We start from the raw sequence: 27184 nt of genomic DNA, 5'->3' as shown, positions 1-27184 counted from the left end.
GTAACGTAGGCATACCTGCCTTGGTCTTGATCTTAGAGGAAAACTTTGTCTTTTACCACTCCTGGAATTTTAGCCCATAAATGCAAAACAACACCAAGGGCATATGCACATGGAAGCTCATTTTGACATGGTTCTAAGTGGCAAAAAATAGAAAACAAAATGAGAGGCTACCTGTCAGGGAGTAGATGAATAGAATATGGTATCTTCACACCATGGACTATTAGGTAGCCTTTAAAAGAGTAAGTTGGAGCTATATCCCTTGACTTGGAGGGATTTGCGCAAGATAATGAGAAAAGCAATATGCAGGTAGGTATGGTTAACATTAATCTATTAAAATAAAGCTTATATTTATGTGTATATCTCCATGTATGTATGTGTAAATCTTACATGTGTGATTTTATGTGAATTGACAAAAGTGAAAAGGGATATATACTTAATTGTTAACATGGATACATCAGTTATTGATGTTAAAGGTAGAGAAAAGAGGGGAAAGTTCCCAGAATTAATAGCATGATGGCTTTCTGAATTTATGTAGACTGTGTCTGTGTATCTATATATGTGTATATTTATTTACAACATTTTTTTTTTTTTAAGGAAAAACAGACACTGTTACTCAGTCTTTACAATTCTAGCAATTTGTCAATGGGCTTGCTAGCTCCCAAACTTGATGTCATAAGATACACTTGCCTTTATTGTGCATCTTTGATTACTTGTCCAATTTGCCCTGTGGCTACAAAATTGAAGTCTTTTTCCCTGTTTTTATGGCACAAAAACTTTAAAAGATTGAAAAGTGCCTTAGAGAAATGAAGACTCTAGGTCATACAGCTAGTAACTGATGTTTGAATTGAATCCAGACCTATCCTTATACTTTGTACTATATACCATGCTGATAATCTTTGTCTCATGATTTCCTTTGAGCTTCTTTGTTGATGATTCACCTGGTACCTGATCCTGTACAGAATGTTGCTTTCCTTGGGATCAGTGAAAAGTAACGTTGTATAGCGGATTTATAAGAAAAATTTTATTTCAGTTATCTCTTAACAGATTTAATAAGAATGGAGTAATACCATTTCTTCACCACCCCCTCAACTCCCTCTCAGTCTGGGATTGAGAAGCTAGGGGTGGCTGTAGACACTCTTATTCCTCAAATATTAATTTCCAGGGCTAGGTGATTTAGCAGGTAGGTTTTACGCACGTCTTGTCTTCTTTGGTCACTGTCTGCTATGTTTTTATTTTGGATAAACCTTCAAAAAACAACACTATCCAACATGATAATTGTACAGTCGTTGTAGGCTTAATGTTTTCTGGCATATTTATTCAATAACTTAATGTCCAAAAGATAAATACTTTATATCTATGTTGATAAATTTGTTTCTATTTCCAGTTATTTTGAAGGTTATCAGGTCTTAAAAAAATTTTTTTTAACATTTGTTTATTTTGGAGAGAGAGAATTATGAGTGGGGGAGGGGCAGAGAGAAAGGGAAACACAGAATCCGAAGCAGGTTTTAGGCTCCAAGCTGTCAGCACTCAGCTGGACATGGGGCTCGAACTCATGGACTCTGAGATCGTGACCTGAGCCAAAGTCAGACGCTTAACCAACTGAGCCACCCAGGTGCCCCTGATTTTGTAACTTTAGATAAGAGATTTTAATATCATGTGGTATTTCCCTTATTTTATTCTTTGCATAGGATACTTAACATTTTTATGTGTGAATTTGCTTATACAAGTTAGAAACAGTGTGTTTAAAATATCACTGGATAATAATAGTGATTCACATGATTCCATAGAATCATTAGCAATTTTTGTTTAATGAGTTAATGAATCATAGTTGTATATGGGATTTTTGCTGGTATAGTAAGACCTTGGTTTGCAAGCGTAATTCATCCTGGAAACATGCATGTAATCTAGAGAACTTGTTTATCAAACCAAATTTCAAGAACCATTGGCTCAGTTGTAATCATGTGACATTTGGCATCACGTGTTATAAAACATCACTAGTTTATCAAGTTTAAATTCATTAGAAATGTTTGCTCATCTTGCAGAACTCCCTCAGAACAAGTTACTTGCAATCCACGGTTTACTGTATTTGTTGAGGGGTGTGTGTGTGTGTGTGTGTTTCTAACTTGAAAAATCCCTTTTTTTCTCACTTAAAGAACTTATTTTGAATTTAATTGGTCTGTTTTTAATTGCTGTCCAGTCTTGCTCAGTGCTGTGTATTTCTTCATACTGTCTGCCTCTGAGCTCTTCTCTAGCTTGTTTTCTTAAAAAATAAACAAAACGTCCCACCAGCCATTCTACAAATCCTGGTATCTATAATGTGTGAAAAAATGAAGCAGGTAGAAAGTTGAACATTACCTTAGAACTAAGGGCATGCTTTTAGAGTTAGTCTTACATGTTTGATCTTACCATTTGGTAATATTTCACAGGGTAATAGACCTATTATTATAATTCTGCTCAGCTATAAGTTGTTAGCAATTGTAATCCTATTTTATTTATTTATTTTTAAAGATTTTATTTTTAAGTAATCTCTACACCCAATATGGGGCTCGAACTCACAACCCCAAGATCAAGAGTCGCACTCTCTACCAGCTGAGCCAGCCAGGAGCCCCCGTAATCCTATTTTAAACAGTTTATTATCTTTGAAATTAATCTTGGAAGATTCAAAAAAGAAGAAAGGAACAAGTTCCTTTAACCAACAGGAATCTTCTAAAGATTCCTTGAGAACCTTAGTGCATATGGTAGAAAGGCACCAGTGGGGAGGAGAGAAGATCATATTCAATCCTGAATGTTTACTCATTTCTAATTTTGACCCAACAGAAGGGAGAGGAGAAAGGTCCTAGCTGAAGTGACTTCAGCAGCTCCATTCCCTGGCTTAGCAGTGAGGGAGGTCTTCTCCCAGCAGCTCAGCTCTTGTCTGTGGAGACTGTGCTTCACTTCCCGTTCTCCCAGTGTCCTTTCTGCTTTAGCCTGCTTCACGTTTTTAGGGTTCCTGCCCCACTCTTGGTGTCATTTAAGTATATGCCCCTAAAATAAGAGGCTCTTGGCTAACCAGCTGACTACAGGAGCAGATGTGTTAAGAGTCTTTTGAAACACAAAGATGTAAACTAGAAAAGCATTTTGAAATGTAGAACAAAGAGAACAAAAAGCCATAATGTAAAGAAGTCAAATTTGATGATTAAAAGCAAGGTGATTTTTAGATTGTTCACCTGCTTCTCTTGTCTACTAGAAGATTGGTTAAACCCTTTTATGCTTCAAAATCATCTAGGTACCTGCCTACACATACACACACTCTGCTGGTATTCTCATAAGGACTAACAGTGCACCCTGTCTCTGGAGAAATCCTCTCCCATGGAACTGAGTCCAGTGTCTTTCTTTCTTTCCTCCCCTCTCCTCCCCTCCCCTCCCCTTTCCTCCCCTCCCCTCTTCACTTTCTTTCAAGTTTGTTTATTTTGTGTGTGAGAGAGAGGGGGAGACAGCATGAGTAGGGGCGAGGCAGAGAGAGGGAGAGAAAAAGAGACAGCATTAGTGGGGGAGGGCAGAGAGAGAGGGAGAGTGAGACTACCAAACAGGCTCCATAACTGTCGGCGTAGAGCCCAGTGCAGGGCTCGAACTCATGAACCCTGAGATCATTACCTGAGCTGAAATCAAGGGTCAGACACTCAACCAACTCAGCCACCCAGGCGCCCCCTGTTTCTTATCACTCTCCTCGGCCTGGGTGGTTGTTTCTTCCATAGTTGATTGCAGGCGTGGAATTGTTGCTGGCTAATATAGATAATGTTAATTTCTTAGGTGGCACCCAAAGCACCAAATGATACATGAACAACCAAGTCTTTTAGGTTGTCAGGCTGGTAAGGAGTTACCTACAAATAGCTTTGAATTACTACCATCACTACCATAAGATTTCCTATAAGAGAAGTTATGTAAAATGAGAAATAGTAATAAAGTCCTGTAAACCCTGCCTAGAATTACTCTCTGAAATAGTTTAACTAGAAAGAGAAGTTATCCTTCTACACAGAATTAAAGAGTTAGTGAAAACTTACTAAGAAGGAACTTGAATGTACTGTGTTAATAATGTCAGAATAGGGGTGCCTGGGTGGCACAGTCGGTTAAGCGTCCGACTTCAGCCAGGTCACGATCTCGCGGTCCGTGAGTTCGGGCCCCGCGTCGGGCTCTGGGCTGATGGCTCAGAGCCTGGAGCCTGTTTCCGATTCTGTGTCTCCCTCTCTCTCTGCCCCTCCCCCGTTCATGCTCTGTCTCTCTCTGTCCCAAAAATAAATAAACGTTGAAAAAAAAAAATAATAATAATGTCAGAATAGTAGCAAAACTTCCTAGGAAGGTGATACAGACAGTACCCTCATAGCTACACTAAAAAGAATATTCAACAAATATACCCAAGTATTCTTACTTTAGATGAAAAAATATATATATCATGATTTCCTGTTGAAAAAGTGATTTGTTAATTTCCCAAATAGGTAAGATTTAATTTTTCTCTTGCTACTTTAATGTTCTTAAATGCTTTTGATCTCTACATATTAGTAACTTGGATCTGTTGGACAATTCAGTTACAAGTCTTTAATGTCCTATATAAGGGAAACATACTTTACGCCCTAAGATCTATAGATTTTCCTTTCAGCAGCAGCATTGATTCATAGCAGTTAAATTAGTTCTAAAGCCTTGCATCAACAGCATTAGCATGACCTCGGAGCTCGTTATTAATGCCTTATTCCAGACCTAGATGAATCAAAATCTGCATTTTAAGAAGTTCCCCCATGATTTCTGTGTGCACTCAAGTTTGAGAAGCACTTTCCTAGAGCAGTGGTTTTGTACTTTGACTGCATTTAAAAATCAGCCTAGTTTAAAAAAATATTTAAATCTCATTTCTGGAGACTTAAAAAAAAAAAAAAAAAAGGCTTTTGACTAGGCATTAGGATTTAGAAACTTCTCCTATGTGGTTTTATCACATAGGCAAGGTTGACAACCATTGTTCCAGAGCTACACTGTGCAGTGTAGTAGCCACTGTCCACATGTGGCTATGTAAATTTACATTACTTAAAATCAAATACAATTTTTAAATTCGTGCCTCAGTCACGATAACCACATTTCAAGTGTTTTAATTAGCCATGTGGCTAATGGCTGCTATATTGAATAGTGCATATTGAGAACACATAGAAATCCATCATCAGAAAAAGTTGTATCTTAACATTTTGACAGCATTCTGTAACTTATTTTCAGAGAGTTTTAATTTTAGGGAGTTGATTTATACTATTCTTATAAATTGTTTCCTGGGGAAGAATGCAAAAATAGGCATTCAAAGACTAGGAAATGAGTAGGCTGTGAAAAAACATCTATATTTTGGTTGAAATTTTCTTTTCACATCAGTTCACAATAACCAGTTATGCTTTTGCTATATGTAATTAGTTCAAAAGACAAATGAGAGATTGATAGTGCATGTTCATGAGTTAAAAAACTGGTTAGACCTGACTACTTTTGGCAAATAAACACTTGATGTACTAATATGAAAAATGAAGTTAGATTATTTGTGTAACTAGTTAATGTAATATCCAGCTTTGTTTTGTTACAATTTTTAAAATTTTTTAAATGTTTATTCACTTTTTGAGAGAGAGAAAGAGACTGAGAACGAGTCAGGGGGAGGGGGAAAGAGAGAGGGAGACAGAGAATCTGAAACAAGCTCCAGGCTCTGTGCTGTCAGTCCAGAGCCTGATGCTGTGTCTTGAACCCACGAACCATGAGGTCATAATCTGAGCTGAAGTCAGATGCTTAATCAACTGAGCCACACAAGCGCCCCTGTTTTGTTATAATTTTTAAGTTAAAATTTTTAAATGTAATTAATACAATTTATTGTGTATAATGCATTTAAGAAAGTGGTACAAAGGATGGTAACCTTGTTGTCAAACAGCAGTTTCTCCATTTACTAGCTGTGTGACCTTTGGTTTTCCCTGATGAATGTCTTTTTTTTTTGCATATATATAAAATATGGTTAATAAAGTTACCTACTAATAGTATTGCTGAGGATTAAATGAAATAGTCAACGTAAAGCTCCAAACACTGCCTTGTATATACTAGGTTTTCAATAAGGGACAGCTAACATTATTAATAGTATATTTATACTCTGGTGCTAAATAGTTCTAGTGTTGATATTCTGCATCTATTCGTTGTTGTCTTCCTCCAGCAGGAGTCCAGGGTCTTTTTTAGGGCTATTGACTCCTAATGCCAAATCAATTGCTTCTTATTTTGAACTCTGTAAAACTTTCATTCCCTCTATCATGGCTTTCCAGATGCCCCTCTACTAACACTCTTTCAGCCTGCCTTTTCTTCTTTTCAAATTCCTTTTCTTTTACCCACCATTTAAATGTTAATATTCTCTTTTCTGCCCTGGGTGGTAAAATCCCTGAAACTATAGGAAGAGACCATTGTTTGAAAACAAACTCATCTCCTGTGCTCTACACTGCTTACTGATACCCTCACCTGTTTGTTCTTCAGTTACTTCGGACCCAACAAGCTTAAGCAGTGAATTCATTTCCCCCAAAACTCTCAAACCAATTATTCTGCCTGTCTCCCCTGGATTGAACTGGTACCACCATTTATCTAGTTAAGACAGAATTTTAGAAGTTTTCTCAGTTCTCCCGTTTTTCATAGTTGCACACATTTAGTCGGTAACCAGTTCTTACTTCCTAACATTACTCGATCTTTCCTTCTTCAGTACTTCAGCATCTTTTGTCTGAGCAGTTGTGGTGGTCTGGTAAGTTTTCCCTGCCTGCAGCATGTCTGTCACAACAATCTAGAGACACACTTCTCTCAAACATACTTCATTTAAGTTATTCATGTGCACATAGCCACATTGCTATTAGACCAGGTTCCTTGAAGACAAACATGTCTCAGCACTGCGTCTTCAATACCATGCACAGTATATGAACGTGAATAAACTGATGGTCCCTCAAATGCAGGGACTTGTGTGAGTAACCTCATTCTATTTGTAAGGATTGAGAATAATACGAAGCAGGATTCTTTGAACTCACTCTCTTAGTGGCCTGAATTTTCTGTTGTTTTCTTACATGAAATTTGAATAGTCTTAAGTTTTAAATGTATGTGCAAACAGTTTAGATACCTTTAGGAAAAGAATGGTATAATCTTTTTTATTTAAAATATATTTAGGCGCATCTGGGTGGTTCAGTTAAGTGTCTCTGACTTTAGCTCAGCTCATGATCTTGCAGTTCATAAGTTCCAGCCCCGTCTCCAGCTCTGTGCTGGCAGTGCAGAGCCAGTTTGGGATTCTCACTCTCTCTTCCTCTCTCTGCCCCTCCCCACTCGCACGCTCTCTCCAAATAAATAAACTTGGAAAAAAAGTATATATATTTAAATACAATTAAAAAAAATTTCAACATGATACTACAAGTCCTACCCAGAGCATTTAGGCAAGAAAAAGAAATAAAAGACATCCAGATTGGAAAAGAGGAAGTAAAATTGTCTGTTTGTAAATGGCTTGATACCAAATAACAGAAACCCCTAAAGACTCAACCGGAAACTGTTAGAACTAATAAGTGAATTCAGTAAAGTTCCAGGATGCAAAATCAATATACAAAAATCACCTGCATTTCTGTATGTTAATAGTGAACTGCATTTCTGTACATTAACAGTGAACTATCAGGAAGAGACGTTTGGAAAACAATTCCATTTATAATAGCATCAAGGGGCGCCTGGGTGGCTCAGTCGGTTAAGCGGCCGACTTCGGCTCAGGTCACGATCTCTCGGTCCGTGACTTCGAGCCCCGTGTGGGGCTCTGTGCTGACTGCTCAGAGCCTGGAGCCTGTTTCCGATTCTGTGTCTCCCTCTCTCTCTGCCCCTTCCCCGTTCATGCTCTGTCTCTCTCTGTCTCAAAAATAAAAAAATTAAAAAAAAAACAAAAAACGTTATAATAGCATCAAAAAGAATAAGATCCTTAAGGATAAATTTAACGAAGGATGTGAAAGATGTATACACTGAAACTATAAGACAGTGATAAAAGAAACTGAAGACACAAGTAAATGGGAAGATAATTCCATGCCCATGGATTGGACAAATTAATATTGATAAAATGTCCATACTAACCAAAGAGAACTATAGATTCAATACAATCCCTGTCAAAATTCCAATGGCATTTTTCACAGGAGTTGAACAAACAGTCCTAAAAGTTGTAGGGAACCACAAAATACCCTGAATATCCAAAGCAGTTTTGAAAAAGAACAAAGCTGGAGACATCACACTCCTTGATTTCAAATTATATTACAAAGCTATAGTAATCAAAACGGTCTGCTATTGGCATAAAAGCAGACACGTAAGTCAATGGAACAGAATAGAGAACCCAGAAATAAGCTCACACATATATGGTTAATTTATTTTCAACAAAGGAACTTAGAATATACACTGGGCAAAGGATAGTCTCATCAATAAATGATTTGGGGAAAACAGTATTGGCATAAGCAAAAGAATGAAACTGGATGCCTATTTTAAACACCATACACAAAAATCAACTAAAAATGGATTTAACACTTGAACATAAAACCTGAAACCGTAAAATTCCTAGAAAATGTAAGAGGTAAGCTCCTTGCATTAGCCTTGGCAATGCTCTTTTGGATTTGACACCAATGGAAAAGACAACAAAAACAAAAATATATATGTGGGACTATATCAAACTAAAATGCTGTGCTCAGCAAAGAAATCATCAACAAAATGAAAAGGCAGCCTATTGAATGGGAGAAAATATTTGCAAACATCGTATCTGATAAGGGGTTAATATTCAAAATATCTAAGGAACTGGTACAACTCCATAGGGGAAAAAAAATCTAAATAATAAAAAATGGGCGAAAGACCTGAATACATATTTTTCCAAAGACATAAAAATGACCATTTTCATGGTACATGAAAAGATGTTCAGCATCACTCATCATCATGCAAATGTGCAGATCAAAAGCACATTGAGGTGTTTCCTCACTGCCGTTAGGATGGCTGTTCTCAAAGAGTCAAGGAATAACAAACAAGTGCTGGGAAGGATGTAGAGAATAGAGAACCCTGGTGCATTGTTGGTGGGAATGTAAACTGATACAACCTCTATGGAAAACAGTATAGAAGTTCCTCAAGAAATTAAAAATAGAGCTACCATGTGACCCAGCAGTCCAACTTCTGGGTGTGTATCTGGAGGAAGCAAAAGCATTATCTGGAAGGGATACCTGCATGCATGCCCATGTTTCTTGCAGCATTATCACAATAGCCAAGCTATGAAAACAACCTAAGTGTCTGTCAGCGGATGGATGGATCAAGCAAATGAATCTGTCTCTCTCTCACGCACACGCACGCGCGCACGCACGCGCGCACACACACACACACACACACAGGAATATTATTCAGCCTTTAAAAAGAAGAAAATCCTGTCATTTGCAACATTCTGGATGGAACTGGAAGGCATTATGGCAAAGTGAAATTAAGCAAAGACAAATACTGTATGGTATCACTTATACTGTGGAGTCTTAAAACACACACACACACACGAACTCACAGAAACAGTAGAAAAGCAGTTGCTGAGCGATGGGGAGAATAGGGAGTTTGTTAAAAGGGTAATCAACTTTTAATTGTAAGATAAATTCTGAGGATATGATGTATATAACACAGTGTCTATAGTTGATAACATTTTATTGTATAATTGAAGTTTGCTAAGAGTAGAACTTACATGTTCTCACGTACCCCCAAATGCGGTGATGGGTGGGAAGAATCCTTTCACAGTGTATGTGTATCAAATCATCACATTGTATACTTCAAATACCTTAGTTTTGTCAGTTGTATCTCAATAAAGCTGAAAAAAATTATTAAAAAATTTTTTTTATGTTTATTTTTGAGAGAGCATGCGAGTGAGGTAGGAACAGAGAGAGAGAGAGAGAGGGAGACACAGAATCCAAAGCAGGCTCCAGGATCTGAGCTGTCAGCACAGAGCCCGGTGTGGGGCTTGAATTCAGGAACCGTGAGATTATGACCTGAGCTGAAGTCGGACACTTAACTGACCAAACCCCCCAGGGGCCCCTGAAAAAATAGTTTGTAATAAAAAATGATACATTAATGAATTTCTTAAAACATTGAAATGGTACAAAATCCTGTGCAATGAAAAGAACTCCTCATTAACCACTGGTCATATGTATCTTTCCAAAAATACTTTGTGCATATATAACCACCACCTGCATGTATACATTTCCTTTTTCCTAGTTAATTACTTGATGTCAACTTGATTTCCCCAATCTCTAATCCAGGTTTATTGATTATAATGAATTGCATCATTATTCACTGAATTTTTGCCCACACCAAAATACTGAGTCTCTTTAGCTTCCTTCTTTCCCTTTGCCTCACACCTTTCTACCGACCAGCAATTATGTTGGTTTTGCTGTCAGCATAAATCTCGAATTTGTCCACTTCTATTCATTACTTGTCCTGCTTTGACTTTATTCTAAACCACCATCATACCATAACTAGATTATCATAGTTCTGTTCTAACTGATCTCCTTGCTTTTCTTTGTCCCATCTAATCTTTTTTTTTTTTAATATGTTATTTTATTTTTAATTTGTATCCAATTTAGTTAGCATATAGCGCAATAATGTTTTCAGGAGTAGATTCCAGTGATTCATCCCCTATGTATAACACCCAGTGCTCCTCCCAGTAAGTGTCTTCCTTAATGGCCCTTACCCATTTAGCCCATCCCCCCACCTGCAATCCCTCCAGCAACCCTTAGTTTGTTCTGTATATTTAAGAGTCTCTTATGTTTTAACAGCCCCCCGTTTTTATATTATTTTTGCTTCCCTTCCCTTGTGTTTGTTTTGTACCTTAAATTTTATACATGAATGAAGTCATATATTTGTCTTTCTATGACTGACTTATTTCACGTAGCATAATACCCTCTAGTTCCATCCACGTTGTTGTAAATGGCAAGATTTCATTCTTCTTGATCGCCGAGTAATACTCCATTGTTTATATATACCACATCTTCTTTATCCATTTATCCATCGATGGACATTTGGGCTCTCTCCGTACTTTGGCTATTGTCAATAGTGCTGCTGTAAATATTGGGGTGCGTGTGACTCTTCAAAACAGCACACCTGTATCCCTTGGATAAATACCTAGTAGTGCAATTGCTGGGTCGTTGGATAGTTCTATTTTTAACTTTTTGAGGAAGCTTCATAGTGTTTTCCAGAGTGGCTGTACCAGTTTGCATTCCCACCAACAGTGCTAAAGGGTTCCTTTCTCCACATCTTTGCCAACATCTTTGTTGCCTGAGTTGTTAGTTTTGGCCAGTCTGACAGATGTGAGGTGGTATGTCACTGTGATTTTGACTTGTATTTCCCTGATGAAGAGTGATGTTGAGCATCTTTTCATGTGTCTGTTAGCCATCTGGATGTCTTCTTTGGAAAAGTGTCTATTCATGATTTTTGCCCATTTCTTCACTGGATTATCTGTTTTTGGGGGGTTGAGTTTGATAAGTTCTTTATAGATTTTGGATACTAACCCTTTATCCAGTATGTAATTTGCAAATATCTTCTCCCACTTCATCGGTTGCCTTTTAGTTTTGCTGATTGTTGCCTTCACTGTGCAGAAGCTTTATCTTGATGAGGTCCCAATAGTTCATTTTTGCTTTTTGTTTCCCTTGCTTCTGGAGACATGTTAAGTAAGAAGTTGCTGCGGCCAAGGTCAAAGAGGTTGTTGCCTGCTTTCTCCTCTAGGATTTTGATGGCTTTGTGTCTTACATATAGGTTTTTCATCCATTTTGAGTTTATTTTTATGTATGGCATAAGAAAGTCTTTGGTCCAGGTTCATTCTTCTGCATGTTGCTGTCCAGTTTTCCCAACACCTTTGCTGAAGAGACTGTCTTTTTTCCATTGGATATTCTTTCACGCTTTGTCAAAGAATTGTTGGCCATATGTTTTGAGTCCATTTCTGGGTTCTCTATTCTGTTCTGTTGTCTGTTTTTGTGCCAGTACCATACTGTCTTGGTGATTACAGCTTTGTAATACAGCTTGAAGTCCAGAATTATGATGCCTCCAGCTTTGGTTTTCTTTTTCAACATTACTTTGGCTACTCGGAGTTTTTTCTGGTTCTATACAAAATTTAGAATTGTTTGTTCTAGCTCTGAAGAATGCTGGTGTTATTTTGATAGGGATTGCTCATTTGTCTTTTTTAATTCAACCCTCTAGAATACTAAAGTGAGGATGGAGGAGGGAGAACAGAAGGGAATTACTTTTCCTCCTCCATGTTATACTCCGTTAAACCACAAATTATGTCCTAGCACTATAGGTTTTTATTTGACTCATTTATTATTAGTTTGAATGCTATTTTGTTTTATACTTTTATATATTTTATGTATTTTTCTACTTATTGTGATCCAGTAATTTGCTATTCAAATTGTTCGGCTGTGACCAGTGGGAGCTCTTCCCATTGGTTGATTTGGTTTGGTTAGAGTACTTTATTACTTTCAGATACCAAAAGATGCACCAGGCTCATATATTTCCTACCCCTGTCTTAAAATCTGCTCTTTCTCCAAGGAGTTCTGATTTCTTTTGTTGGATAATGAATATTAGAAACCAAGATTTGGGGATGCCTGGGTGGCTCAGTCGGTGAAGCATCTGACTTCGGCTCAGTTCATGATCTCACAGTCCATGTGAGCCCCACGTCACGGGGCTTCTGGCGGAAACTCTTGCCCAAATCACTTGACCCCTGCCGGGGTTTCCGGGAGATGATCCTTCACCGCTGCCTCCAGGGTCAAGCAGTCAGATGGTTTATTGAAACTGCCGAAGTGGGGAATCCTCAAAAGAGCCACATATGTGGCTTGAGCATTCCGTTTTGCTTTAAACATGAGTTCTCCAATATTTTGTCGGAAGACTCAAGACCCTGCTTTCAATGGGAGCCCTGGTAGGCATGCCACTGAAGTCTTGCTTGGCGTGTCCGTCACAGCGCAGATGCATCGGCTTTTGATTTCCAGTTTCAGATTCTTCTCGAGTCAAGTGAGCACTTCAAGGCATGGGGACCCAATCTGTGTGCAGAATGCTCGTATGTCACATTTCCAACTGACCCACCACTAAGACTTTGCAAAGCAATCAGCTTGGGTTTCAAAGAAATAAGAACTCTTCTTGTGCACACGTTTTATCCATCTAGGTAGTGTTGAATTACATTTCCAAAAAAAAAAAAAAAAAAAGAGCCCACGTCAGGCTCTGTGCTGACAGCTCAGAGGCTGGATGGAGCCTGCTTCAGATTCTGTGTTTCCCTCTCTCTCTACCCCTCCCCCTCTCATGCTCTGTTTCTCACTATCAAAAATGAGATAAACATTAAAATTTAAAAAAACACCAAGATTTGAATGCTGGATATGCTCTTTGCTACTGGATTATTTTTGCCCTCGGCCCTCTCAGCTGACAGAGTAAGAAGATACATGTGTATATACTCACCTGTGTAAATACAAATATGTATAAATATATCTGTATGTGACCATCTCTGTAGTAACATTAAACATTAGTTCACACTAAGGTCTCTAAGTCTAAGCTATTACTCCAGGGATCATCCTTGCCTCTTCCCCTTGCTTATTTGTAAATTCCCACTCCAACAATGAGAATCTTGGCAACCACCATTTGCCATTCATTTGTTCAATTATTCAGTTCTAGTATATTATTGTATAGCAGTGTAAGAATTGTTAACCCATATCCTCATGAGAAATAGTTTTATCAACTAGAATACAGTGCTTCTATAAAGTGTCTTTTGCCTTTTAAATCTTACAGATCCCACTCATTTCTAAAGTCACTTAGGTCAGCATGCATGTATTTTATAGATTCATTATTTTTTAGACACTCCTTCTTCCTCCAGCACAGAAGGCAGTCTAGTGTCCTCAGTACCCCCTCATTTATGACACTGACCTGTTTACACTTGTAACTTGGAATCTCCTCTGATGTTTCTTCCCTTGTTTTGGACCCTTGAGATGGAGTTAAAGGTTGTTCATGCATGATTCGTGTATTCCCCAATCAGGTGTTTTGATTTTGGAGGTTCACCTTCTTGCACAGTGAGTTCTTTTGCCCCCTTTCATTTAACTTGCAAGCTTTAGGTTGACAAGTCTGGACGGAGACAGTCTTTACATTTATTTTATGGAGCGTCTCTTGTCTCTAGTCATATGCCGTCACTCTTAGTATGTTAATCTATGCCTGGTAGTTAAATCAACCATCTTAAACACTGTATGCATTGCTACACCTGTATTTCATATCCCATGTTTTTCTCCGTAAACTCTAACTTCATTTTGGGGAGAAAGCCTCTCACATTTGCACCAAATATTCCTGCCTAGTATTTCATTTCTAGGTCTCTTCTGGTGTTAGTAGTCTTCCATCTCCGTAAAAGCTAGTAGGATGTGGTTGACAGGTTTGGTTTAGTCTTAGCTGGCCTTTTGCCACATTCTGGAGACCTGTTTGTTGCTTCCCTAATTCCAAACATCAAAGAAACACTGAGTACCAGGATGGGTGTTCCCCCGTGGTTCTAGTAACAGCTGCTGTGCTGGTACCCCTTGTTACTCCTCTGCAGAAGCAGAAAATTGTTTTTATGCAGGTCTTAGTTAATCTTGCATGAGTGAATTAAGTTCTTGTTTTCTGTGTTGGTGCAGAGTTTATTCTTTTCTTCAAAGCAACTTCTCTTGCCAGATAAGTTGCTGACATTAGTTTTGATTCTCACCAATCTCCTAAAATAATGTTGAGTTTTTGAAAAAAACATTATTTACTTGCTCATCTTTTAAATATTCTCTCTTGAGACAGTATTTTTCAGTCCCCTTTCTTTTTTCAAGCACTCATAGCTGATGGGTGTCTGAGGCAGAAAAATAAGTATAGCATACATCCTATATGCCTCACCTCCTCCCATACTTCCATACTTTCTTTCTTAGGTTAGGGCTCTTGTTTTAAGTTACTGTCATTTAAGAGACTCAGCCTCTCTCTCTCTTGAAAGTCCTAGGTACAAGAGTATGGCCGCATTCGTTATCAGTAGACCAGTTTGTCCAGGTGAAGGCAATTAGCAGTCTACAATTAGCAGAAATCTGTTAGGGACCCAGGCCGACTTATAACTGAGACCAGACTTTCTCACAGGTGATCCTCTATGCGCCAGAGTGTGCAGAAAAGCATCTTTTCTTCCAGATGTTTGCCATGTTTGTCCCCTGTGATTGGATAGGGTGGTAGTGAATGAATGACATTTATTCTAACATGCAAGAGACGACAAGAGTAAAGATTGGGAAGTGTCTGTCATTTCTGAAAAATAACGTATTTATTTAGCAGCAGGGAATGGATGGCTTTGTGCTTAACTGCCTGAAATATTTCTTTATGTAATACAGCTTTCAAGTAGCTTCCAAATCTATCTGGTAAGTGACAAGTGTTCTGGAACACTTACCATTTAGTTCTCCACAAGATCTCTAGCTTAATGGGAGAATATTGAAAAGGTACATTGAGGTCTTTTCTAAATGGCTTTGAATGATAAGCTTAGTAGTTTGAGTGCATATGCTCAATTTGGTGAGTTGTGAGGAATCCTTGGAGGCTTCTAAACAAGTGATGTGACAACAATTGGAGCCAATTTAATATGGCAGCAGAGTAGATCAGTCTGTGTTGGAAGTGGGAGACTGGAAGTTCAGGTGAGAACTGACAGTGCACAGCCTGTCTGTATTAACTCAGTGGCAGTGGAGATGGGGAAGAATCCATGGAGTTAATACTTAACTTAAAATAGAGCTCTCATTCAGTATCCTGCGCTCCCCAACACTACTAAGACCCCAAGAAGTGCTTCTGTATACCTTGTGTCTTAAACCCATAAGTGAGGTTAATTTTTTCCTGAAACCAACACATGTATTTGCTGTGTTAGTGAATACCTACAGATTTAATTTTTGGAGTAAATAGTTTTCACAGACTAGGTAATTGTTTAATGACTTCAGATCAAACTTCAGAGAGTCATAAAACATTTCAGATGCTTTATTTTCATAACATGCTTCTCAATATTCATACCTTTATTATCCCTTGTAATAGCTGGGATTTAGGGCTTCTTTTATTGGGTTATAATCTTAAGGTTAGAATCTTGGCTGATGGATACTGCCTAACTTCTTTCAAAAATATTTCTAAGTACTGTGGGCAGGGACAATTTTGGGGAAATGGGCACAGAGTTCCTCAAGAGATTTACATAATTGCAGTGGAAGAAAGAATATAAATGCATATAATAGGTGAAAAGTGAATTACAAAAATAAAGCATAATAAATGAACTAGAGAATGATGTTCAGTAACTAAGAGGGCAAACCATGCAGATACTAGGGATTGTGGTCTTAACAGCCACAGGAAGAGCAAGTGCAAAGGTCTGGGGCAGGAGCATTCTGAGGATCTAAGAGGAAGGTAAGAGGCTGCTATGCTGAGGGGAGTGAACAAGAATGAGAGTAGCACTGTAATGATAGAGGGTCAGCAGGAAGGTATTACTAGGTAAGGTCACGAAGGCCATAATATAAACTTAGCATTTTATTCTGAAGATTTTTGCACAGAAGTGACATGTTCTGACTTAAGTTTTGTAGGTTCACTGGCTATTATAGGAACACATAAGGAAAGAAGCCAGGAGTTGCGCTTATAGGTTATTAAATAGTTGATGCTTAGACAGTGGGTAGTGGAGAAGATGCTAGTGAGATGAGAGATCAGTTTCTAAACCTGATTTGTTGAATGTGAAATGAGAGGAAAAAGAGAAGAATCAGGGATGACTCAAAGTTTACTGCTGGAACAACTGTGGGAAGATTCCATTTACTGAGGTTGAAAATGTCAGAGTGGAAGCAGGTTTAAGGAGGTCAAATAAAAAATTCAGTTTTGGTTATGTTTAGTTTGTTATGCCTGTTTGATTCCCAGTGGTACAGTTCGTTACAGGTACCCAGTTGGATAAGCCAACTTTGAAATCTGAGGATGGGTTATGAAGGTATAAATGAGAGAGAGTGATTGACTAGCATAATGGATGATATTTAAAGTCATGGCTGGATGAACTCATCAAAATGGGTGTAGGCCAAAAGGATAACAAAGAGAGGAGGTTCAAACACAGCCCGAGAGGTATTCACCAATCTTTAGAGTATAAGAAAGGGCAGAAACCAGCAAAGAAGATTGAAAAGGAATACTAGTGAGGTGAGTGTTGTGAAGCCAAGAGATGAAAGTTTTAAGACGGAGAAAATAATCAGGAGCTCCCGGCTGGCTCTTTGGGTTAAGCATCTGAACTCTTGATCTCGGGTCAAGTCATGATCTCATGGTTTGTGGGTTTGAGCCCTCATCGGGCTCTGGGCTAGTGGTGTGGTGGAGCCTACTTGGGATTCTTTCTGTCCTTGCCACTGCCCCTCCCCTGCTTGTGTGCACACGCGCACACTCTGTCTCTTTCTCTCTCTCTCTCTCCCTCCCTCTCTCTCTCTCTCTCAAAATAAACTTTAAAAAAGATGGGAAGAAATAAGTAGTTTACATACTTCTTTTTTATTTTTTTATTTAAAAAATGTTTATTTATTTTTGAGAGAGAGCGAGCATGAGCAGGGGAGGAGCAGAGAGAGAGGGAGACACAGAATCTGAAGCAGGCTCCAGGCTCTGAGCTGTCAACACAGAGCCTGACATGGGGCTCAAACCCATGAACTGCAAGATCATGACCTGAGCTGAAGTCAGACAATTAACCGACTGAGCCACCCAGCCACCCCAACATACTTCTGTTTTAGATCCGGTGTGATGAGGCTGTTGATTACTTTTGACTTGGTTACAGTAGAATGTTGGGAATGAAGATTGATTTGCACTACTAATATTGGTGATAATATTTTACACAAAGATTCTTTTTACCATCCCTTGAGGTTCAATCATTTTAGTGAACAGTTTCATCAAAAATGAACTACTGTTTAATTGGTTTGAGGCAAATAATCAGGAGCTTCATTGCTTACGGCCAGCTGATGAAATTTCTTGGCTAGTAATAAGTTTTAAAAGGTATCTACAGGGCGCCTGGGTGGCGTAGTCGGTTAAGCGTCCGACTTCAGCCAGGTCACGATCTCGCGGTCCGTGAGTTCGAGCCCCGCGTCAGGCTCTGGGCTGATGGCTCAGAGCCTGGAGCCTGTTTCCGATTCTGTGTCTCCCTCTCTCTCTGCCCCTCCCCCGTTCATGCTCTGTCTCTCTCTGTCCCAAAAATAAATAAATGTTGAAAAAAAAAAAAAAGGTATCTACATAATTTTTAAAAATTTTCCCAATTCTTAAGTTGTCAGACAAGTGAGTGTATTGCAGTTGGTTAACTGCTGCACATACTTGAAAAGGAGAGATTTGACAGAGTATCTTTGCTCTGTGATTCCTTTTTACAATTCCTAATTTTGGTTAATTTTGGTAGTGACCACATGTACTTTAGGCTCATTACACTTTTGAGGAATAAAAGTCTTTCCAGTGCTTTCCAACACTTTTTTATTTTCTTTTTTGATGTTCTGGCCTGTCCTAGAGATGCCAGTTTCATCTCCATTTAAATGCCATCAGAATTTGTAATATTCTGCAAAGTATCTAATATTTTTGTTAGAACCACTTGGTAACCCTATTTCTTGGTTTTGTCCTTTTTTTTTTGTATCCATAATCTACTTATATTATTCCTCTGTCCTTCAAGCTGTTTGTATCAAATTCTTTAATCAAATCCAGAGTCTTCTACCTAATATTCAAGGACCTTTACCAGTTTTTTCTTGTTACCTTTCAACTCTTCCCTGCCATAAAGTTGACATTTCCCACTACAGATATTGATAAAACCCAATTGGAAAACATTGGATTGTTTGCTTTATTATTCAAGTTGATCAAATACAAAACAGCAGTTCTTATGTGGAGAATGAGGGCAGATGGAAGGAAAAACATAAATAGGGAGGATCGATCTGGAAATTATAAAGATTCCTTTTAGATTGGAGCCCAGAGAACCAGAAGGATATGTATTAATAATTGGTGTAGGGGCACCTGGGTGGCTCAGTGAGTTGAGCATCTGACTTCAGCTCAGGTCATGATCTTGCAGTTCGTGAGTTCAAGCCCCCACATCGGGTTCAGAGCCTGGAGCTGCTTCGGATTCTGTGTGTGTGTGTGTGCCTCTCTCTCAGCCCCTCCTTGTTCATGCTCTGCCTCTCTCTCTCTCAGAAATAAGTAATAAAACATTTAAAAAAATAAAAAGTAAATAAAAAATAATTGGTTGTAATGGGGTACTTTTTGGAGGATGGGTAATATCATAGGGTATAGGTAGTGATTCTTATCTGTTTGGAAGTTGAATACGTAATATAATGAATCAGTTAGGCTATGTTTTATTAGAAATAGGGTCATTGTAAAATATTGTTTTCCATGCCTGTTCCCCTTTCCAGATTTTTATGGTCTCTTCCTTTATGAGAGATGTGATTCTCTTTGAGACAGTGGAAAGAGTATGAGTTATGATTCTTGTTCAGTCATTTTCGTAGTAGTATTAACATGTGTAAGTTGCCATAGAAGTTTCAATTTAGGCAATGCCCCATTTCCCAGTGAGATGATTCAATAAAACTTTGGGAGTATTGACTTATCATAGTATATAAAACTTGTAATAACACATACGAAATAGTCAAAGTTCTATTTGGAATCTTTATTTTGGGAATTTTACATGAACATTTGAGTTTTTAAATTTAGAAATAAATGCTTTTTCCATTTTTATTTCTAGAAATAACTTCTTCATCATCATTGGACCACTTTTGAAGAACTCAAAAGTACTCCAGCCTTGCTTCTATCTTAAGTTTCTGAATCAGTTCTTGATATGTTTTCTGAAAATTTTATCCCTAGCCACATGTATTTATTCATTCAATAGTAGGATAGTTTGGTTTTTCACTTGCTCTGTAGGTGTATATTCATGATCATTATAACATAAACACATATATTTCTATTTAAAATGATTTTTATAATGACATTTAACACCTGAAGTTTAGCTCCCACCCCCAGAGCAGTTACTGAGTCATTATAAGGGTTTTTTACCTCTTTATAAAATAAATTCAATCAAATGACCTCTGTAAGATCCAAAATTAGCATTGATTGAGGTTGTTTCAGGCCAGTGTCTCTTTCTTAATTTCTGTTACCCAAAAGTAAAATGAGTGAGTATCTTTTAATAGAAGAAACTTGGCAAATGTATACAATCATTTTTTTTTTATTTAAAAAAAAAAATTTTTTTTTATTTTTTTTTTTATTTAAAAAAAAAATTTTTTTTTAACGTTTATTTATTTTTGAGACAGAGAGAGACAGAGCATGAATGGGGGAGGGGCAGAGAGAGAGGGAGACACAGAATATGAAACAGGCTCCAGGCTCTGAGCTGTCAGCACAGAGCCTGACATGGGGCTCGAACTCACAGACCATGAGATCATGACCTGAGCCGAAGTCAGACGCTTAACTGACTGAGCCACGCAGGCGCCCCAAGGTAAATCTCTTTTATAAGAGAGAATTTTGCTGAGAAACCTTTGCCTCAGCCCAGCAGAATCCTGTCTGTTTGCCAGCTTTACTTCTAAGGTAAAAACAATTTCAGTAGACTCAGAGTTGGAGAATGACATTTTGTTTCTTTATAATTGGATAGGTATCTTTCCATTGTCGTATTCACACCTGCCATTCAACACACACCACCTTCCTAATACCAAGATCCACTTGGAAATGCTAATCAAGAATCTCAGAGGGGCACGTGGGTGGCTCATTTGGTTGAGCATCCAACTTTAGCTCAGGTCATGATCTTGAGGTTTGTGAGTTCAAGCCCCACGTCAGGCTCTGTGCTGACAGCTCAGAGCCTGGAGCCTCCTTCAGATTCTTTGTGTCCTTCTCTCTGCTCCTCCCCTGCTCGCTCTCTCTCCCTCCCTTCCTCCCTCTCTCTCAGAAATAAATAAACATTAAAAAAAAAAAAAAAAGCATCTCAGAATCAAAAGAGAATGGATTAGTCTTGAGGGGATAATTTCTTACGGGCCTGATGAAATATTCCTGCCCCATAACCAAGTGTCATCGGTTCCTCTCCCTCAGCATCGAGCTTGTTAAACACTGCCAAATTCTTTACCTTGGGACATCTTTCCCATTATAGATAGCATATCCCCTTTCAGTTGTAACCTCTCCCCCCCCCACACACCCCCCAACAAGATTTCAGTACTGTTTTCTTAGTTATAATCACACCCTGGTCATTTCTAGTTTGTCCTGCCTTTCCAGATTTCTTGATTGTATTTCAGGCATTTCTGCACTCGCACATTCATCTTTTTATTTTTATTTTTTTAAGTTTATTTATTTATTTTGAGAGAAGGTGAGAGAAAAATCAAGTGCAAGGGGGGAAGGGGCAGAGAGAGAAAATTCCAAGCAAGCTCCATGCTGTCAGCACAGAGCCCAGTGTGAGGCTTAATCCCGCAAACCATGAGATCATGACCTGGGCCGAAATCAAGAGTCGGATGCTCAACCAACTGAACCATCCAGGCACCACACACATTCATCTTTTAGATTAGTTGTTCTCAGTGGCTAATTCCTTTCAGTTTTCTCTGAACATTCTGTGACACTTACTCTGTGGAGGCACTGGGCAGTACCAGGGGTTTTGACACCGGTCATTGTTAAGTTTTCATTTTTAGTAGTAACCTAAATTTTATCGAGACCCTTACTGTTCCTACTACCCTTGTGTGAACTGGCTGCACCTTGCTCATCCTTCAGCCTATGCTAATTAATCTCCATAGCAGCATTTTGCTTGCTTATCTCCATAGCACTCTGCTGTAGCAGTCATCACATTGAATGGAAATTACTTATTTTTTTCCTGCCCCTCAGCTCCCCAGTTCTAGATCTTATGCTACATGAAGGTAGGGTTCTTTTTTTTTTTTTTTTTTAATACATATTTATTTTGAGAGAGAGAGAGAGGAAGCGCACACGCCACCAGCAGGGAAGGGGCAGAGAGAGAGAGAATCCCATGCAGGTTCCGTCTGCCATCACCAAGCGCAATATGGGGATCATGACCTGAGCCCATATCAAGAATTGGAAGCTTAACCAACTGAGCCACCCAGGTGCCCTGGAGGTAGGGTTACTATTTTTCTCTTTGCATCCCCAGCGCTTAACACAGAGCCTGGCACATACTGTGTCTTCAGATGCTAGGGATGCCTTTTCACTTTATGGTATCCCACTGGCACATGCCCAAAATAACGTTGAACTGATCACATTGATTCAAAGGGAGCCCTACCTCCCTGCACACACTAAAGTTTTAAATTTTAAATGTGTATGTACATTTTTGCCACTCTCACACAGGACACAAGGACACTGTCAAATATGAAAAACAGCATTTAGGACATTACAAGATTGTTTCCCACTTCAAAACTTCTAGGACCTTATTTTGAATATCAAGTCTTTGTTGTTTCTTCCCGCTGCCCCCTTCTTCCCATTCACCTTTCAACTTTAATCATCCTTAATTTCTGTTTACCAATTTAAAATACCATAATATTTTTTCAGGGGTGGGGGAGGATTAGAAATTGTTACCTAAAATTTCTTTGCCCTTTTCTTATCCACATACAGTTAGTTGCAAAGTCTTACTAATTGTCCTTCTGAAATCCTCTCCTTTCATCTCTATCCTCTTTCTCGTATTGGCCCTATCACTTCTTCCCTGGACTAGAACAGAAATCTTCTTACCCTGTAATCTCTCTCTCTAACAATGCGTCCTGCAAACCACATCCAGATTTTAGCCTTTCTCTTTTGATTATTCTTTTTTTCCCCCTGTTCTTTAGTGGCTCCCCTAAATACCTAAAATAACTTCCAACTAATCCAGTAGTGAGCTTCTAATGACAGGGAATGAAGACTGCGTAACTTGATAGGCCTAGATCTATAGCCGCAAGTGGCTCCAAACAAATTCTCTGATGAAGTCTCCTGTCTTCAATTCATGCAGATGTTTAAGTTAAAAATATCTTCTCAACAACAAGTAAAACAGTGAAAACAAACAAAAAAATAAAAATAAGACTGACTCTCTAGAAGCTGTGCCATTTTAAACAGATGGTTTCCCATATTCTGACCACACACTGGAGCCCCAGGAACACACGTACCCTAGTTGGAAAGCCTTGTTCCAAGTGGTGAAGTCTAGACTACTTGACCTTGTGTCTGAGGTTGTATATGGTCTTTCAAGAACTTGCTTTTCCAGATCTCTTGCCTGCATGGCTATACAGTATACTATGTCCAGTACTCTAGCCTCATAGAACTTATTGAGGAGCTTTCCAAGTTTTTCAGTGCTCAGAAATTGTTTATATAATAATCATGGGCATTTCGTTATGGGAGAATATCTATGAAACTTCTGAGCCTTTTTTTTTAACTGCTAGAGCCAGTTTTGATAATTTATGCCTTTTCAGAAAATCATATTCTTCTAAATTTCCATATTTATTGGTATAATTGGTATTTTCCAGTTACCCTCATATTTTAGGGTAGCAGTCATTTGAGGGGAGAAGCTATTTTGGTTTCCTTTCTGTTACCCAGCTGCATAGCCAGTGACACAGCTGTTTCATGGATGGTTGAGAGGAATGGTATGGTTGCAGCAAAGCAGCGATACAGACCTGCTGGCCTTTGGGGACTCCTGGGATAAACCACTTGGCCAACTGAAAGTGTTATAATAGCCAGTTTCAGGTCCCTCACCATTATACCCACTCGAGCTGATTTATACTTTACAGTCTAAATTGGCATGGGGCAGGCCTTTGGGATTAAATTAATTTATACCAAGTTAGAAAGCATCAGCTGCCAAAGTCAGGGGTGCCTTCTGGAGGCTAGTGTGCTTATTTCTTCATGTATTCTAAGCTCACACTCCAGGCATTCTCTCTTGGAAAGCAGCTGGGATAGTCCTTCAGGAAGCCCTGCTTTGCATCTCCTTTGTGTAAGCACAGTTCTGGGTCCTATACAGAAACCCCCATCTTCTTCGGAGACACTGCATTTCAGTTGGTCCTTGTGCAAATTAGGAAGATTTGTAAACCTTCTAAAATCAAATACAGCATGTATGATTATTTTTTATCTTTAGACCTTTTTTCGCTTCTTAAGTAAACTCAAAGAAATTATTGTACCTGAATGGCAGTAGTACAGATCTATGATCTTGAACCTTTACTTGGAAGTTGAAGAAAAGAAAGTTTATCTCTCTTTACCACCTTCTTTTCTTTAGCAAAAGATTAAAGAAAATTTCGAGAGATGAGAAGTGTGTCAAACAATAAAAAGTTACCTGTAATATTATTTAAGAAAAGGTGTTGAGTGGGTGGTTGTTGTCCATTAAAGGAATTGGTGATATTCTTCCTGTGTCGTTTGACTGTCTCTAGTCAGGCAGGCAGGCAGGACTTTTTAAAGTAACAAATTGTAAATAAACATTTTTCCACGACATATGTTAAAGGCCCTATTTCTCTCCCATTGCCAATCAGCATTCGAAGCCTTTCCCCTTGCTCAGTCCTGAGTTCTTTTCCCAGCAGCCCTTGCTTGTTCTTGAGGGTGGAGGAGGTGGAAAGACGTTAAACAGACTTGTCCCTAATGAGCTGTGACGCCAGCTGCAAAGAGGGCAAATCCTGTTACTCCCTCCAGCTACTCTCTGAAGCTGCAGAGGAGCAGTAGGGATGGGTCTCCTTTCTCTAGGCTGATTGGTGAGTTTTCTGCTCCCCCACCCCCACCTACCCACCCCTGCCTCTTCTGTCCCAGAGCATCTTGGCAAAGTTCAGATTTCTGTGCTCACAGCTCAGTGCCCACAGTGAAAAGGAAATACAAAAGGGGAGGAGAGAAAGTGGGGGGGGGGGGGGGTAGGGGGGATTTTAGAAGTGTATTCCTTATTGCCTTACTCTAAGACTTAAGCTCTGGGTTTGAAGGCCTAAGTAGTAAAGCTTTGAATAACCTGGGTTTCCAAATAGTTCCTTAGAGAACTGTTGGCTTTTATTGGCTTATGAACACGGTAGGCCATGTATTAAAAGGATTTTAATTTCTATTGTCCAGAAACCTCTGAATTTTGAAAAGGCCACTTTCTAGCTCTTCAGTCTTTGCCTTTTTCCACACACTTTCATTGTAAGGAAGATGACATAATTGTAATATTAACATGTTATAGAATATTTACTGTGTGTGCCAGGCTCTGTTGGCTTTTATAAGCATTGCCTCATTTAATCATTACAAAACCCTTGGTGGTGGACAATTTTTTGTCTAAATTGTGGTAAGAAGCATAATACACAATTTGGCTTCTTAACCATTTTTAAGTGCACAATTCAGTAGTGTTAAGTATATTCGCAATGTTGTGAAACAGAGTTCCAGAACCATTTCTTCCTGCAAATGTGACACCATACCCATTAACGTGCACATTTTTTAACTGATGAGCCAGTTCTTCTGTTCAGGAGGATTGAAATTACCTTTCTTCTTTGCTGTCTTCCTATAACATTCTTAATCTTTATTTCCACCACAGGGTGAAAACTGAGGCCTATATATAGTGTGCCTTGGTTTATCCATTTGATCCCAACTACTGGGGTTAACAGTAACTAAGGGGAAAGTGGGGGGGGGGGGGGGAAGCTTTGCTCTCCAGAAGGTTATCACCTATTCTTCATTCTAATCTTTACTGATTCTGCATTTTAAGTTCTGCTGAGCTAGAGGGGAAAAGTTTACTGATAACTTTGTCACCTTACAAGTTACCATGGCCCTGCATACTTTTTTGGTGGGTTATCTAGATAGCTACTGATTTATGAAGCAAATAGAAATACATGTGAAAAGCAATTTTATATTTTGAGACCCATTTTCTTACTGATTTACAAGTTTACTGTATTCTATGGGTAGAATGGTGGACAAAGGAGAGGGGTTGAATTTTATTTGTAAATAACAGAATTCCTCTCAATACTTGTGTCATTTGAGGGACAGTTCAAGTCTGGTTACTTCTCCTTGGAAGAGCGGATCCAAATCCCTGATATTCTACCTTTCTATGTAACCACTTTCCTTAGTTGCTCCCTCATTAGGTCATGGTTGTGCTGGAAAAAACAAACCTAGGTTCGCTGGGGAGAAGTTTTTACCAGTCCCCTTTAGCCTGTCCATCATAGTTGAGTATTGAACCAAGAGCATTTCATTTTTTTATTTTTGAATTAAAATAAGGATGCTGAGCCTCGGTTTCTGCTGATAATGTTACGAAAACTATGGTTGAATCACCAGTGAAGCCTGGTTATTGAAGCAGGCAGAAAATACAGTGAAACAATTTTGTCTTTCCTTCTTTTTCTTTTGTAAATTTCAGATTCACAGATTTTTATTAATCATTGTTCTTGATTCATGACACTCTCATCATTGATCTAGGAATCATTTTATTCATTTATAAGTGATATCATCTGAAAATCACCTCTATCAGAATTAGATCATCAATATCGATGCTGCTCTCCCATCCAATCTTCTGCCTCCTAGCACCTATGGGAACTTTTAATAATGCAGATAGAGAATAAAAAGTTACCTTAGATTTATTGAAGAAAATATAGATTTGTTATACAAATTAATAATCAACTATTGGGTGCGTAGTTTAAGATAAACAGTTCTTATACTTACTAATTATAACTTGACTAATTTTGATTTCTGCTAACTACCACAGATTAACAAGATGTTAGTAATTTCAGACTTGAAAATTCATAATCTACATGTAAGTAGAATGTAGGTTTAAGGACATCTTATCTTTTGGCCATATCTCCTGTAACCTTTGTAGGTCTTAGCTTTTATTTTGTCATTGAACATCTTGTTTCACTCTAATTTGTCTGTAATTCTACTTGATGATGCTCTGGAAATAGTGATAAAAGGATATTGGTAGTTGATAGTGTTTGGAGAACACTTTAACCAGAAATTTCATGTTATGTTCATATTCTAAATAGATTTATTGGTAGAAATGAGATTCTTCTATAGGGACCAAATAACCCACTCTTTCCACCAGTCACCACTAATCTTGTATTTAGAGGAGATTATTGAGTGGTTTGCCTGGATATCTGAATTACATTTCATTCTTCAGTCCTTTCAACAGGCTTCATAGTTAGAGTTAGAACTGTAAATTCCACAGATATTGATAACCACATTTTATCTGCATGGTTTGATTATAATCATACATTTATGCTAGGGCTTTTAGATAAACAAGGGGCTTTAGCTTGAGATTAATCATTTGACTGTGTTTGGGGTTACATTATAAGGATTTAATTCAGTC

The 27184-nt window shown here is 38.4% G+C and overlaps 1 protein-coding gene and 1 pseudogene across 4 annotated transcripts in view; one reads left to right on the top strand and one right to left on the bottom strand.

Annotated features, from left to right (window-relative positions):
* The window catches only part of LOC123591950 (cat eye syndrome critical region protein 2), a 180395-nt gene that overhangs the window by 68901 nt on the left and 84310 nt on the right, over positions 1-27184 (top strand). The gene's annotated exons all lie outside the window — the stretch shown is intronic.
* Positions 26232-26300, bottom strand: LOC123592318 (annotated as a pseudogene).

The sequence above is a fragment of the Leopardus geoffroyi genome, chromosome B4 (genome assembly GCF_018350155.1).
Source record: "Leopardus geoffroyi isolate Oge1 chromosome B4, O.geoffroyi_Oge1_pat1.0, whole genome shotgun sequence".
NCBI lineage: Eukaryota > Metazoa > Chordata > Mammalia > Carnivora > Felidae > Leopardus > Leopardus geoffroyi.
The sequence above is the reverse complement of the archived record's forward strand: the minus strand, read 5'-3'. Positions and strand labels throughout refer to the sequence as shown.